The 14,333-nt window shown below is 43.0% G+C and overlaps 1 non-coding gene across 1 annotated transcript; it reads right to left on the bottom strand.

Annotated features, from left to right (window-relative positions):
- Nucleotides 1-8,184: 8,184 nt before the first annotated feature.
- On the bottom strand, nucleotides 8,185-8,303 carry LOC145408552 (5S ribosomal RNA). Its single transcript, XR_013898944.1, has one exon. It is a non-coding gene; the product is annotated as a 5S ribosomal RNA (ribosomal RNA).
- Nucleotides 8,304-14,333: the final 6,030 nt, after the last annotated feature.

The raw sequence follows: 14,333 nt of genomic DNA, 5'->3' as shown, positions 1-14,333 counted from the left end.
GAAGTAACTATGTAGCTCACTAATTTTTACCGTGGTGGAAATGGTGTGAATGGTGTTGCACGTGGTGATAACGTTGTTCTTCACGGGTTAATTGACGTGTTGTCGTCTCAGCAAGCACGCATGATGACGTCGACTTCCCACACTGGTAGCTGTGGTGAGTGAATGAGTAGCGATGAGTAACTTCAGTGAAGATAAGTGAGTAAGATGAGTTGCGAATATGGACTTGGTATTTGCTTCGTCGTCTTGACCTCTCCACTCCTGCGTCAGCAGTGGAGGCTGGGTGGATGTAGCAGAGAGAGGAGGGTGAGGTCTGGTGGGTGTGAGTTGTGAATCGTGTCTCACTCTTCGTTTGTTTGTTTTGTTTTTCTTTCTCGATGCATTCGCGGTCCTTTTTTCTTGTGATTTACTCGTTGTGGGATGAAGACTGCCGCTACTTGTAGGAGCGTGTAGAAGATTATACAGACGCATCGTAGAGTTGTTACTTGTAGTTGATTGTAGATGGTTGTAGTTCGTTGGTTCGTCGTAGAAGTTGCAAGATTGTTTGTATCAGTACTTTGTTAAACTACTGACAAGGCGTCCTGTGACCTCTTCACCTCTACATCAGCATGATGATCGGGGAGACGGAGGGGGGGTTGGAGAGAACTGTCAGGAGCTGGTTGTGAGTTGTTGGTTGTGAGAGGTATTTTTTGTTTTCACTCTTGATAATGTAGAATCAATTGTACAATCGTGGGCTTGTAGGCTGTATTTTGTAGGAATTCACTGTAGAACTGAAGCTAATCTTGTTGAGTCTCGCCTGCTTTTGTAGAAATTCACTGTTGATTCGAAGACGAGGTCCGTACTTTCGCTGCCAACCAAATGTCATAAAAGACTTTGTAACGTCTTGTAGTGAAGTTTTGTAGTTCAGTTATATGTATATTAGACTTGTGGACAAGCGGTTGTTATACTTGAGTAGATTTGTAAGTAGATAATCTTGGTTCCCTTTTGTCATGCAATGACAGGAGAGGTAAAGAATAGTATGGGACTATTTTTATTTGTCTTGGAAATATTAACAAAGTCTCTCACACACGAGTGAAGTATAAGTAGAGACCCGTGAGCTACCTCCCTGTCTCTCTCTCTCTCTCTCTCTCTCTCTCTCTCTCGCCCATGTTGCTAGGCTCGTTCTCCCTACTACCTGCCGGTTCTATGGCCTGTCTCCTTCTGCCCCCTGCTTCCTAAATTTTGGTGAAGCAGGGGTCGTGTCACGTGTGTTACACTGTGGTTGGAAAGTTCTAGAAACCTGTGTGTGAGTATGTGTGTATGTCACTAGGCTTTGTTCGTATGCTATCTCGCTGACACACTACCTACATCATTCCCTGACTTGCTACTTCCTGTGTATTGTCAACATTACATCAGTTAACTTGCAAGATCATTTCCCTTTCCCAGGCTTGCCTGGAGCTCCGTCCATCTATCTATTTATCTATCTATCTATCTATCTATCATGATTTGTAATTATAATATGGAGTCCTAACACCATTGCCATGAAAAGAATTCCGGATCCGGATGGGCCACAAAACTTAATGAATTCTTTCTTGCCCATGGCCCACCCTTCCACAAAATTTCATTAAAATTCATTGAGGACTTTTGGAGATACTGTGCTAGATGCTCCGGATCGGCCTCAAAATTAAATCAATTCTTTCTTGGCCCATGGCCCACAATTCCACAAAACTTCATTGAAATTCATTGAGAACTTTTAGATATATCGTCCTGACAGACAGACAAACAAACAAACAAACAAACATAGGTGATAATATGCTCTCCTCCAACTTCGTTGGCGGAGGCAAAAAGGTGAAATATCTCCCCGAACAGAGCACCATCAATTGAAAATGCCCAATACCTTTCTATATCGCACACTTTCACTCATTATCTGTCGACTGTCGGGCGAGGCACGTGGTTTAATAAAGGGAACGTCTATATAAGAAATAGATCAGTCAGGAGCAGGATGTTATGACCGATAGCTAACACCGCACCACAGATGTCACTGTGCAGTGGAAATTGTCTTTCAGTGTATGGTTTCATATGAGTTATCATAGCACAATTCATTCACAGTCTTGCCAGTATGCTTTTTCCATGGCGACTGGGAAGATTGGCTGAGTCCCAGTTGCCAAGGAGTTGCTTGCATGTTGGTACACTGAGTCTGGTCCTTGCTACAGAAGATTTATTGATTTCTTTCCGAGGGAGAGACTCGACCGTAGATCACGAGGAACTTCCCAAGTCTCCTTGAGAGCCACAGCCGACTTCGCAAGTAAGTCACCCTGCTCATTGTCATTTATACAGCAATGACCAGGCACCCAGATCAGCATAAAAGACTTTTCGCAAAATTGCAATTTATTAATTATGCCTCCCTGGATCTCAGGAGAATCCGTAGTGCAAGTAGCAATTGCATGAAGGGCTGACTTGGAGTCTGAATATATGACGAATGATTCATGTCTATCGTTAAGAGCATAGCCTATGGCTTTGTCAACAGCAAAAAGTTCCGAGGTAAACACAGATTTAGAAGTTGGCAACCAAAATCTGAGGGCACACTCAGTCGACCACACACTACCACCTATACATTCACTGGACTTGCAGCTATCAGTATACAATTGCTGGGACTCAGATTATTAACTAGGATCTTACAGAACAAGTGGTGGATCTTTGCCTCCAGCCCCTTGGTGTTTGGTGCTGGGAGCCATGTAACATCAACATTAAAGCTGGGTGGCTCCCAAGGCGCTATACTTTTAAGCACAAACTTGTCACAGTCAGTGAGGTTCACACCAACCTCCTGAGTCAGCATGTGGATGCGAACGGCAAGTGTCTGACGAACCCCCTCCACCGAATAATATAATGCAGAGGGGTACAGGCCACTTTGCCAATATCAGATTTTCTAAAAGTTCATATACCTTAGGACAGCAGCATATGGTTGCGGAGAGTACAAAGGGGAGGTACATTTGCCTCCACTTCCACTCGAGATACACGTATACACCTTAAGACTCCAAGACATATGTGCAAACATTTATTCTGCAACACATCCAGCCTCCTTAGTTGTGACATCAGATGCCAACCCATACAACTGTGAGCCATAGTCTACTTTAAATCTAATATGGGACTTAAACACTAATAAAGCTTTCTTGTTGGCTCACCAAGTAGTACCTGCTAGGTACTTAAGAACATTTAACGGTTTATCATAACGAGCAAGAAAATTATTACCAAGAAATTTAACGATCAATCGACGATCAAAATATAGTCCTACAAACTTTACAGCGTCTTGAAAAGATACTGCTTGATTATCCAAAGCCGAAGGCAAATCAGGAGCGTTACGAGTTGTAAAAATTACAGCGACGCACTTAGGAACAGAAAACTTAAATCCCCACTGCAAGGCCCATTGGTGGATGGAATCAAAGGCTGTTTGAACTTGCCCAGCCAAAAATTATGCATTATTGGAAGAGTGCCATATTGCACAATTGTCAACACAGGGTGACTATTTAAGATTCTTCAGGATAGAAGGCAAATGACAGAATATCACTGATCATAATATTAATCAAATTGGGGACTAAGCACACTTTCCTGAGGCACCCCGTTACTTTGCGGGCCAACTGATAGAGAAAGTTCAGTCCCTTAAAAAACTAGAAAAAAAAAAGGAAATTAAACTCTTAAACTATAAGCATAGTGCTTCATTTGTATATCGTGATGCCACGTCATATCATAGGTTTTATGGATGTCCAGGAACACCCCTATCATGAATTCTTTGTTGGCAAATGTCTCCAAACTTCAATTCTCCAAATTCATTAAATGATCTAGTGAAAATCTATACTTACGGAAGCCACACTGTTGATCATTTAACAAACTTTTTGACTCTAAAACAAAAAGAAGCTTATTATTAAACATTCGTTCCTTGGACTCACATAGCCAAGAAGTCATCACAATAGGACTAAATGGAGTGGGATTCATAATACGACCAGCCTCTTTGGGTATTGGTACGATGTGTGCAAAGTGCCATGAGTTTGGGAACGTTCTGGATGCCCAAAGCTGATTGTACATTGCTAACAGCTTCACCAAGTTGTCCTGATTAATATGCTGGATCATACTGTACGTGATAGTTATCTTGTCCAGTACTGGTGTCTTTATATGATTTTAGGGCAAGGAGCAGTTCATCTATCGTAAACTCTTCATTGTAATGAAAGTCTTCGTCTTCTGTGGCAGAGTCTACTATTTGTAGCTCAGCAGTGAGTTTATGAAGCTGAAAACGCTCCTCATAATTGGCTGAGCTGCTTACATGAGAAAAACTCGTGGCGACGATGTTAGCTACGTCCACGGGATTGTTGTAGATGTATTTACCTGTAGAGTGGTCGCAGGGATAGAAGGGAGTTTATTATTTAACAATATTATAGTGAACCAGACATTACTTAATGGAGTAAAACAAGCCACCGTTGACACGAATGACCGCCAGGAGCCATGGTTAGCCCTCCTAATTATTCTCCTTGCCTCAGCCCGTGCCTGTTTGTATGCAATTAAGTTTTCCCTCAGTGGGCTGACTATCAAAATCCCGTATCTCCTATTGTGTTTCCTTAATGCTCTTCGGCAACCTGGCGTCCACAGATGAGCTGTCGTTCACATTAACTGCAGAGCTCTTGAAAGTAACAGCCTCAAATATGGAATTGGTTAAATTTTCGATTTTTACATCTACGGTCTTCCCAGATATATCTAAATCGGCCATCCTTGAAAATGATCCCCAATCTGCTTTATTAAAGTAAAATTTTGGAGATGGAGGGTCCGAAAGAACGTCGGGTGTATAAGAAAGACAGATAGATAGATGATCACCTCCCAAGGAATCGTCATAAGAATCCCATGAGAAACTTTTGATGTATACCTGGGGAGGCCAGAGACAAGCTGATGGCCGAAGAATTACCAGTACAATCATCTACACGAGTCGCTCTACCATTGTTCGGAAGACAGAGGTTGGACTGTAGTATTATGTTGGCTACCTACTCCTCATGACCATCGATCTTCGAGCTACCCCAATGATAGTGATGGGTGCTAAAGTCGCCCAACACCAACTTATTTCCAGGATGGTGGTCAAAAAGTGAATTTAAAGCATTATGATCAATGGGGCCATGTTGTGGACAGTGTAGAGAGCAGATAGACAGATACGTGTTAGTAAATTTTACACTGTACGTGACAGCTCCACGAGTAGAATTTACAACCACTTATGTTTGTGGGTGAGGTTTGTGCATGTATATGCCTATTCCGTGGCCATCATATCATCTATATGAGTGGTAGTGTTTGAACTGTGGAGGATCATGTTGATCCTCCAACCATGTCTGCTGCAAGCAAACAATGTCTGGCATGTATGTAGATTGCGAAGTTGCTATATTGTGTAATTTATTCCCAAGAGTCCTACAATTCCACTGCAACACAGTGAATGTGGCGGTATAAGATTTATAATGGAGACCAGTGTTTTTAGTATTTTCATGCCGCCCGCCAATAGGCGAGTGACTATAGGGGGTCGTATCCCTGTTTTATCATCAGTAATAAGGCTCCCAGATTCCCCCGAGAAAGAACTGACTCTTCTCTCCCTCACTGGAGCAGGAGCAAGAATAACATGAGAACGAGACTGTTTTGTGAGTATGGTCAGATTAATCTTCCTAGACTTGATGGACTTCAGTTTAGGCGTTATTGACTGAGAGGCAGCAGCAACCTGAGAGTATGAAGTAGTAATAATGTCAGTTAGAGAGTTGGAGCATAGAGGAGTCAGAGACTGAGAGGTTGAGTGAGTGGCATGAAGAACAGGGGGAGGGTCAGTCTGTGTCTCGACAGAGCACATCACAGGACAGGACATCACTGCCGAAGCATAGGTCCTCTTTAGCATGGGGGTTGTATGCAATGCCTTCACCTTATTCCTAGCTTCGTAGTAGATGCCCTCGGTCGCCTTCACTGTGCAGACCTCTTTTTTCCTTCTTCCAGCTGGGACAATCCCTTGAGGAAGTAGAGTGAGCACCCTTGCAGTGAAAGCAACATACAGTCTCAGATGCAGAGCGTTCAGCATCATGACCCTGTGCTGCACACTGGCCACACACTGACTGGGAAGTCCTACAAGTCTTGTCATTATGTCCATATAACTGACATTTTAAACAAGGAAGGGGGTTTGAGATATATGGTCTGACGTTAGCAATTTCGTAGCCAACTTTGACATGGATTGGAAGACTCACTTTGCCAAAGGTCAAGATAATGGTGGACAGTCTTCGTCCTCTTGCCCTCTGCGAATCTAGTTACGAACCCATGAGCAAGTTCATCTAAGATCCATGATCATGAAATCCCTGCAAGTGATGACACTTTTGCAGGAATTCATGGAATGTGGGATCCTTAGCTCGGCATCGTAACAGTGGAACTTACGTAGTTTAAGCTAGTCCTTAACCTGAGAGGAGTTGACAGTTTTAACTAAAAGGTCTCCTTCAGCAAGTTTTTTTTTTACTAGTTCCACCTCCCCATCATAACCATCAATCACCTTCTTGATAATGAAAGGATTGAGACTGTTCACGAGAGCGAAATAGACATCATGGAGGGTGGCAAACTGAGCATAATACACCTGTATGTCACGTGGGGATCGAGTCTGTGGCCGTTCAGTTTGGGGGCGGTCAGTTTGTGTTGCAGTCAGAGGTCTATCAGGACCACCTTTCCCCATGAAGGGGGGAGGGGATGGCAGGGGGGTCCACCATAGTAACCAGTTCCCCCTCATGGGGGAAATGAGAAGAAAGAGAAGAAACGAGCACGTGACAGTAGACCTGGGGTTAAACATCTTAGTCTGAGATTGCCCTCTCGAACCACGCTCGGGAGACTGCGTCTGTGTCATTTCACACCCCAGAGTGATCAGTGGGGGAACATCTTCAGATACAAGTAATCAAAGGCAATTTCAGCATAAAGGTACAGACATCTACTGTACCCAGCTATGAGGGAGGGGAGGAAAATGAGAACTAAAACCTAGTCACTACCAGAAGAGTAAAAGAAAAAAAAAATACAAGTGGTGCCAGGCACAACAAACCTCACCCGACAGCAGTTATTATATTGTTGTTACATTGTGATAAATATTGTCAGTGCACAATTAAAGTCTAAAGTAATGGTGCAAATGTTTTCAAGTTACTCCCTCTAAAAATCTGTGATCTTGCGTTTGACCTTTCAAGATCACTCAAGGTCAAAGATCATGCTGCCAAATGAAAGCCCATAAGAGACTTCCTTTATTTTGGTAATGGTAAATATCTCTATCTTCAACGTGTTTCGAGTTATAGTCCCCTGAATATCCGTGACCTTGAGTTTGACCCTTCAAGGTCACTTACAATCAAAGGTCAAGGTATCAAATAAAAACTCATATAGCATTTCCTATATTATAATAATAGGAAATATCTCTCTTTCTTCAACCAGTTTCTTGTTATAGTCCCTGAATATCCGTGACCTTGAGTTTGACCTTTCAAAGTCATTCAAGGTCAAAGGTCCTGGTGCCCAATGAAAACCCATATTACGGGCTCCTGTATGTTCATAATAGTTAATATCTCTATCTTGAACCGTTTTCAAGTCATAACCCTCTGAAAATCCGTGACCTAGATACTGACCTTTCAGGGTCACTCGAGCACCTCCAAAATTTAATCACTTTCTTTGGAGACCTGTGCCCACATTTCCTGAAAGTTTCATGAAGTTTAATTCTGTCGTTTTCCCCTTAATGTTGCTAACAAACAAAAAAACAAACAACCAAAACAGTACCTCGCCGGACTCCGTCCGGGCAAGGTAAAAATAAGCTAGAGAAGTGGTCAGCGCACACGTTCGCTTTTTCTACGACCATCCATGCAAGTCCACTGGCTCGAGTCAGGCACAATAAATACCATGTTTGTCTCCCGAACATTATCGGAGCCTAGACTCATGCATTATCTGGAAATTTGTGGAATATCTGTGAATATGTACTAATACACATCCACTTCTCGAGGAGTCTCGAAAATTATTGCACTTGTATTAACTTTCGAATGAACTGAAAATCGAGCGTATATCAGGGTCTATCGGTTTAAATTATAATCCATCCATCGCCAGACGCCATGTATCCCAAATGGGGTGGCCAATGGCTTAGAGTTAAATGTTTTACAGGGAGGGGCACTAATCCTCCACCAACCCCACTTGACGTAGGGATGCCAACAGCATCTGGTGTTCTCAGGCGGTCACCCATCCAAGTACTAACCAGACCCAACGTTGCTTAACTTCGCTGATCGGATGGGAAGCGGTGTACTCAACGTGGCATGGCCGTTATAAACAACGCTATATTATGAAAGATATGAAAAAATTATGCATGACATAACTAAACTAAAGCAATATTAAACACGAAATAACGTGATGTGACCAATTCCGCAACGCCCAGTAGCCTTCCTGCATACCATATACCTCCACATGTCACCACTTCGGCGCTAACACCCACCGTCCATATTGAATACATTCTAAGGCTGTCTCATACAGGACTAGTGTACTGGTATTACCTGGGGTATTTTTACGACATGTCGGAGGGTCTTCTGGTAGTTCAGTAAAGTCTTATTTAATGAAATTCAAGTCCTTAAACGTTCCGTGCCCCAGCCGGGATTTGAGCCTGGGTCCGGTAGGACTGCAGGCCATCTCTCTGCCGATTGAGCCATGCCTCCCCCTTTGTTGTTGCATGGGGAAGTTGTGGGCATGGGGAAAATATTTCATACTTGAAAAAAAAAAAATGCAGGAGGAAAAAAGTTGTACTCAGGGGGAAAAGTCATACACGACAGAAAGCGCCAAGCTCAGGTGAAAAAGTCGCGAGCATGAGCGAAATAGCCTTGTTAGCAGGGATAAAAGGCACATGTGGGGGAAAATATGATGCAAGCAGGTAAACTTTAACATCATCAGGGATAAAGTCACACGAGCTAGGAATAAACTAGGGTACTTGGGAAAAAGTTGTGCGCATGGGGAAATACTTGTGCACCAGGAAAATAACAGTGGTGTGTGTGTGTGTGTGTGTGTGTGTGTGTGTGTGTGTGTGTGTGTGTGTGTGGATAAAAGTAGCACTTGCGAGGAGGAAATGTTTGCATGCACGAGGAAAAACCTCACGCTGGGGGGAGGGGGAAGAAGGGAGGAGACATGAGTGCATGGAAAATAAGTTGTATACGAGAGGAGATATGTTACGGGTGAAAAACAAATGCACGTGCGCAAGAGAAACAAAATAACTCACGTGCAGAGGAAAACAATAATGTGCAATGAATACGTTGTGCTGACGACGAAGAAGTTGCAGAAGCGAGGGAAAAAAAAAAAAGTTGCGTGTATGGGAGGAAAAAGTCCTTAGTGGAGGGAAAATGAGCACAGGAAAAAAAAAAAAAGAGGTGAAAGAAGCCTGTTCGGTGGGGAAAAAGTCGAGCATCTGTCTCTCACTGACGATTTTCGAGAACGAGGCTGTTCATTCACAGACGGTAGTGACTTAGTGAATCTAGTTTTTAGGGTCGTGAAACGCCTACTTCACGCCCGTAGACTTTGGCTACATTTTAGAAGTTCCCTGTTAGATTCCTTAAGCTCTTGCATCAGTCTTATCCCTTTTTACTTGCTGTATAGTACATTAGTTTACATCTCTCTCTCTCTCTCTCTCTCTCTCTCTCTCTCTCTCTCTCTCTCTCACACACACACACACACACACACACACACACATACACACTATCAATCATATGTGTCTCGATACCCCTCTTGTTAACCGTGCTTGTTAATCTCAATTCTTCAAGACTGCACACACACACACACATACATACACACACACTTTGATCACCCTAAACTCTCCCCAGTCACCCTTCTTCAGCCTCCACCCTTAATTCCACCTTCACTGTCTCTCCCTGAATATCACTTACCTTCTTCTCCAGCCTATCACAACCCTCCTCCACCCTCCCTGCCTCTCCCAAAACCTCCTGACCTCTTCAATCCAGCCTTCCCCACCCCCAGCCCCACGCTCCACACCTCTCACCCACCCCACCCAATCCCTTCGTGATTCCAACACTGAGCCAGTTCCAGTTCTAGTTTTTTTCTCCTTTCGTTTTCTAATTCCATTTTACCTAAATTTCTCTTACATACGTAATTTCATTTTCTTCCCCCACGTGAAGTGTGTTAGCTCTCTCAGTCACCAATAATTCACTCTCAGTATAAGTAAAAACATTTGGCATCACCTGGAATAGAATGCCAGAGCCGTCTTGATCGTAAAACTCTCTCTCTCTCTCTCTCTGCGATATATATATATATATATATATATATATATATATATATATATATATATATATATATGTATCTATATATCTATGTCTATCTATCTATCTATCTATTGCCAGACGCAACAGTCCCGCAAGGGGTGGCCATTTGACTTTGTTATTTGTTTTACGGGGAGGGGCACTAACCCTCCACCAACCCACTTGTTGACACGTAGGGAGCACGCATGGTTTGGTCATATAGTTACCACCCAGCGTTGTAAATGGTTTCTTGGCTTACAGGAAACCATTTGGCTTGTCACTCAATGTAAAGCCACCTGTAAAGGAAAGAAAAGCAATAAGAAGTGACAGGAAAGATGGGAGAAATAGGAAGAGAGGAGGGCAGGCACAGAAAAAGAATGATAAAGGCTAAGGAAGAAGTAGGCAGCACTACATCAAGTGAGTGGATGATGGTCGCCACCACCTACCACAAGTATATATATATATATATATATATATATATATATATATATACTAAATGCATTTAGTTTTCTCTGCTCCTCTCCCTCCTTCATCGCTTTTCCTTTCACTTCCTCTCTATTGCCCATGACTCTGCCCCTTCCCTCCTCCCTCCTGTGGGAAATGATGAATGTGTGTGTGTGTGTGTGTGTGTGTGTGTGTGTGTGTGTGTGTGTGTGTGTGTGTGTGTGTATGTGTGCTTGATGGATGCAATCAGGCGCTCTTTCAGTGTGTCTCAAGGTCATATTGAAAGACCATGTCCATTTCCTCCTTTATACCCGTTCACTAATTTTGGCAGTAAAATCGTGGGCTAAGGAGGCCCCCTGTTGCCTCCTTTTCCCCATCAGTTTATTTCTGCACATTGCTCGTTAATATCCTTTGATGATTTCGACGGTGCTGGTGAGGGACACTGTCATCTGTCGCTGATGTGACTGGTCAGGCTATACAAACGCCTCCTCATCTCCGTCCTTATCCCCCAGATGGTACATGGTGGCCTGCAGAATGGCAAGTTAAACCTGCGGTCCCCCGGGTTCACAGTCAGATGAGACTCAGGCAAGAACAACAGCAGCAACAACAAAAATTTCGGCCGTATGCTTGCAACCTTTAAATATTTTCCAGCACTTCTATCGACATTTTTGTGCAGAGAAGATGAACCTAACACTAGAAGTACGAAAAGCTTATCGCTTTAAACGAAACTGAAACAACAAGAAACGGTGCCAAGGCACAGGAAAGCGGACCTCGGCAGTCATTTTAGTACTGACGTTCAAACACAACAGGATATCTAGTCAAAGATGTAACATATCAAATTTAGAGTAAACTGGGTGAAAATTCACGATTTTATGTCCATTTGAAATCTAAGGCCCGACCCACCTGACATTGACCCCCCCTACTGCCAACTGGGAGAGGCGACCTCCCTGATGCAATAAGGTATGTTATAGGATGCAGATTTGAAAGATACATCTTTAGGTTTTCAGGATCCGATCATCTTGAGATACCTGGACACACTGCATTTGAAAGAATGGAGATCATAGGAAGTAGGAAATATAGACAAAGGGAGACAGATCCGGAGTTGACATGTTGCATTTATAAAGGACTTGGAGTAACGGTTCACTCTTGCATTAGAGAGTTGGACAGAAAAGGGAAGAGAATTTGTTGCTAGACGGGTGCTACGCACCCGTCGTAGTGATAGAAGGGTGCAAGCAGACAGTTCAGAGGACCAGTGATCATTAAAGTAGCGATAGAAAAGAGATAAAGATGCAACAGTCCGGCGAGGAGACAGAGGTTGAAAGGAGCAAGTAAGAGGAGTAGTTAATGAGACGAAAAGTCTCCATTTTGTTGAGAAGAGCTGTATGTATGGAGCCTCCCCACACATGACTTGTACTCTACAGTGAGGTGAATAAAATCCGTGCATAAAGTCAACAACTGTGCAGGGATATAGAAATACGGAGCCGGTTTAGCACACCTCCTCTCTTAGAAGCAGAGTTTACAAGAGATAGAATATGATCTTTTCAAGATAAATCCCGAGGGAATGAGGCCCAAAGTATGTTTAAAGAAGATGCAGGAATGAGCCGGATATTATTAAACATTAGTAAGTACTCCTGTGGAAGATTTTGACTGGTTGATAGGTGTAAGAAATGAGTTTATGATGTATTGAAAACAAGATTATTTTTCCCCCAGTCAGAGACACGAGCCAAGTCAGACATTAGGTGTGCCATAGCCTCATCCCTTGTTTGTTGAAGTAACTGCTGAGATGGATGCTGTGGGAAGCGAATGGAAAGGTGAAGGGTGGAATCATCAGCATATGAGTGTATTGGGTTTGAAGTACAGCTTAGATGATCATTGATGAATAAGAGGAAGAGAGTTGGTGATAGGACAGAGCCATGAGGAACACCACTATTGATAAATCTAGGAGAAGAATGATGGCCGTCTACAGCAGCAGTTATAGAACGATCAGAAAGGAACTAGAGATGAAGACAAAGATAGAAGGAAAGAAACCGTAAGAGAGCAGTTTGATAATTAAAGATTTATGTCAGATTCGACTGGAAGCCTTTGAGATATCAAGTGCAATGAGAAAGCTTTCACCATTGTCCCGAAAGGAGGATGACCAGGAGTCTGAAAGGTAGGTGAGAAGATCGCCAGTGGAGCATCCCTGATGGAACCCATACTGACGATCAGAAAGAAGGTTGTGATAGGAAGAATTCTTTAAATATGTTTTGTTATGAAAAGACTCGAAAACTTCTGAGATACAGGATGTTAAAGCAACTGGGTGATTTTGACGGTTGGGAATGGTCACCCTTCTTTGGGACTGGCTGAATGAGAGAAAACTTCTAGCAAAAAGGAAATGTATAAGTTGATAAAACAAAGGCGAAATTGTTTACCTAGGCAAGGTGTAAGCACATAAGCACAGCTTTTTAGAACAACAGGAGGAACCCCATCAGGCCCCTGTGCCTTATTAGTACTGAGGCCAGTGATGGCAGAAAATACACCAGCTGAAGAAACTTTAATGTTAGCCATGAGGAAGTCAGAGGGGGGAAGTGATGGAGAAACAGCACTGAAATCGTCTAAGGTGAAATTGGAGGCGAAAGTCTGAGCGAAAAGATCTTCTTGATCAATAAAAGAAATAGCTACAAAGCCATAGGAGTGGAAAAGAGGGGGGGGGGGAAGATGATGAAGTAAGGTTGTTAGAAAGGTTTTTGGCATGGTACCAGAAGGAGCAGGAACAATTCGAGTTGGAGAGTTCAGAGCATTTAGTAAAGATGAAGAAATTTTTAGAAGAGAGAAGAACAGACTTAGTGCGATTTCGGGCAGAAACATAAAAAAGATGAAAGTCAGGGGTGGATTGGCTCCGGTACCTTGTTTAGGGCTTCTCCCTGGTGTGGACAGCATTAGAACAAGCGTGATTAAACCAAGGTTTCTTTGCATTAATCAAAGGATGTGAGAAATTAATGTATGCTTCCATGCCCGAGAGAATAATCTTCGTAATGCGCATTGCACACTCAGATGGCTCCCGGCCATGGAAGAAAAAATCATTGCAGGAAAAATCAAAGTAAGTACTGCCTGAGGACCTCCCAGTCAGCAGCTCCAAAGTGCCACAATCAACCTTTCTTCGGAGGGTCCACAGGCTGTACACGAGTGATACAAGTTAAGGTAATAAGGCTGTGATCGGAGGAGCCCAATGGAGAGGAAAGATTAGTAGTATAAGCAGAAGGATTAGGTGTAAGGAAGAGGTCAAGTACGCTGAAACTCTCTGCAAGACGGTTAGGGATACAGGTAGGGTGCTGTAAAAGCTGCTCTAGGTCATTAAGGATAGAAAAGATGTTGGCCTGTTCACCAAGTGGTTCAGTGAATGAAGAGGAGAGCCAAAGGTGATAGTGAACATTGAAATCTCCTAGAAGGGAGATTTCAGAGCAAGGAGAAATTGATAGGATGTGTTCCATCGTAGAAGTAAGATAGTCGAAGAATTTTTGATAGTCAGTAGAATTAGGGGATAAGTAAACAGCACAGACATATTTAGTCAGAGAATGACAGGAAAGCCGAAGCCAGAGAGTCGAGAATTCAGAAGAATCAAGTTCAGGAACACAAGAGCAA

Source organism: Coenobita brevimanus, chromosome 77 (genome assembly GCF_032717465.1).
Source record: "Coenobita brevimanus isolate Jiangsu-jjx chromosome 77, ASM3271746v2, whole genome shotgun sequence".
In the NCBI taxonomy this organism is placed as follows: domain Eukaryota; kingdom Metazoa; phylum Arthropoda; class Malacostraca; order Decapoda; family Coenobitidae; genus Coenobita; species Coenobita brevimanus.
The sequence above is the reverse complement of the archived record's forward strand: the minus strand, read 5'-3'. Positions and strand labels throughout refer to the sequence as shown.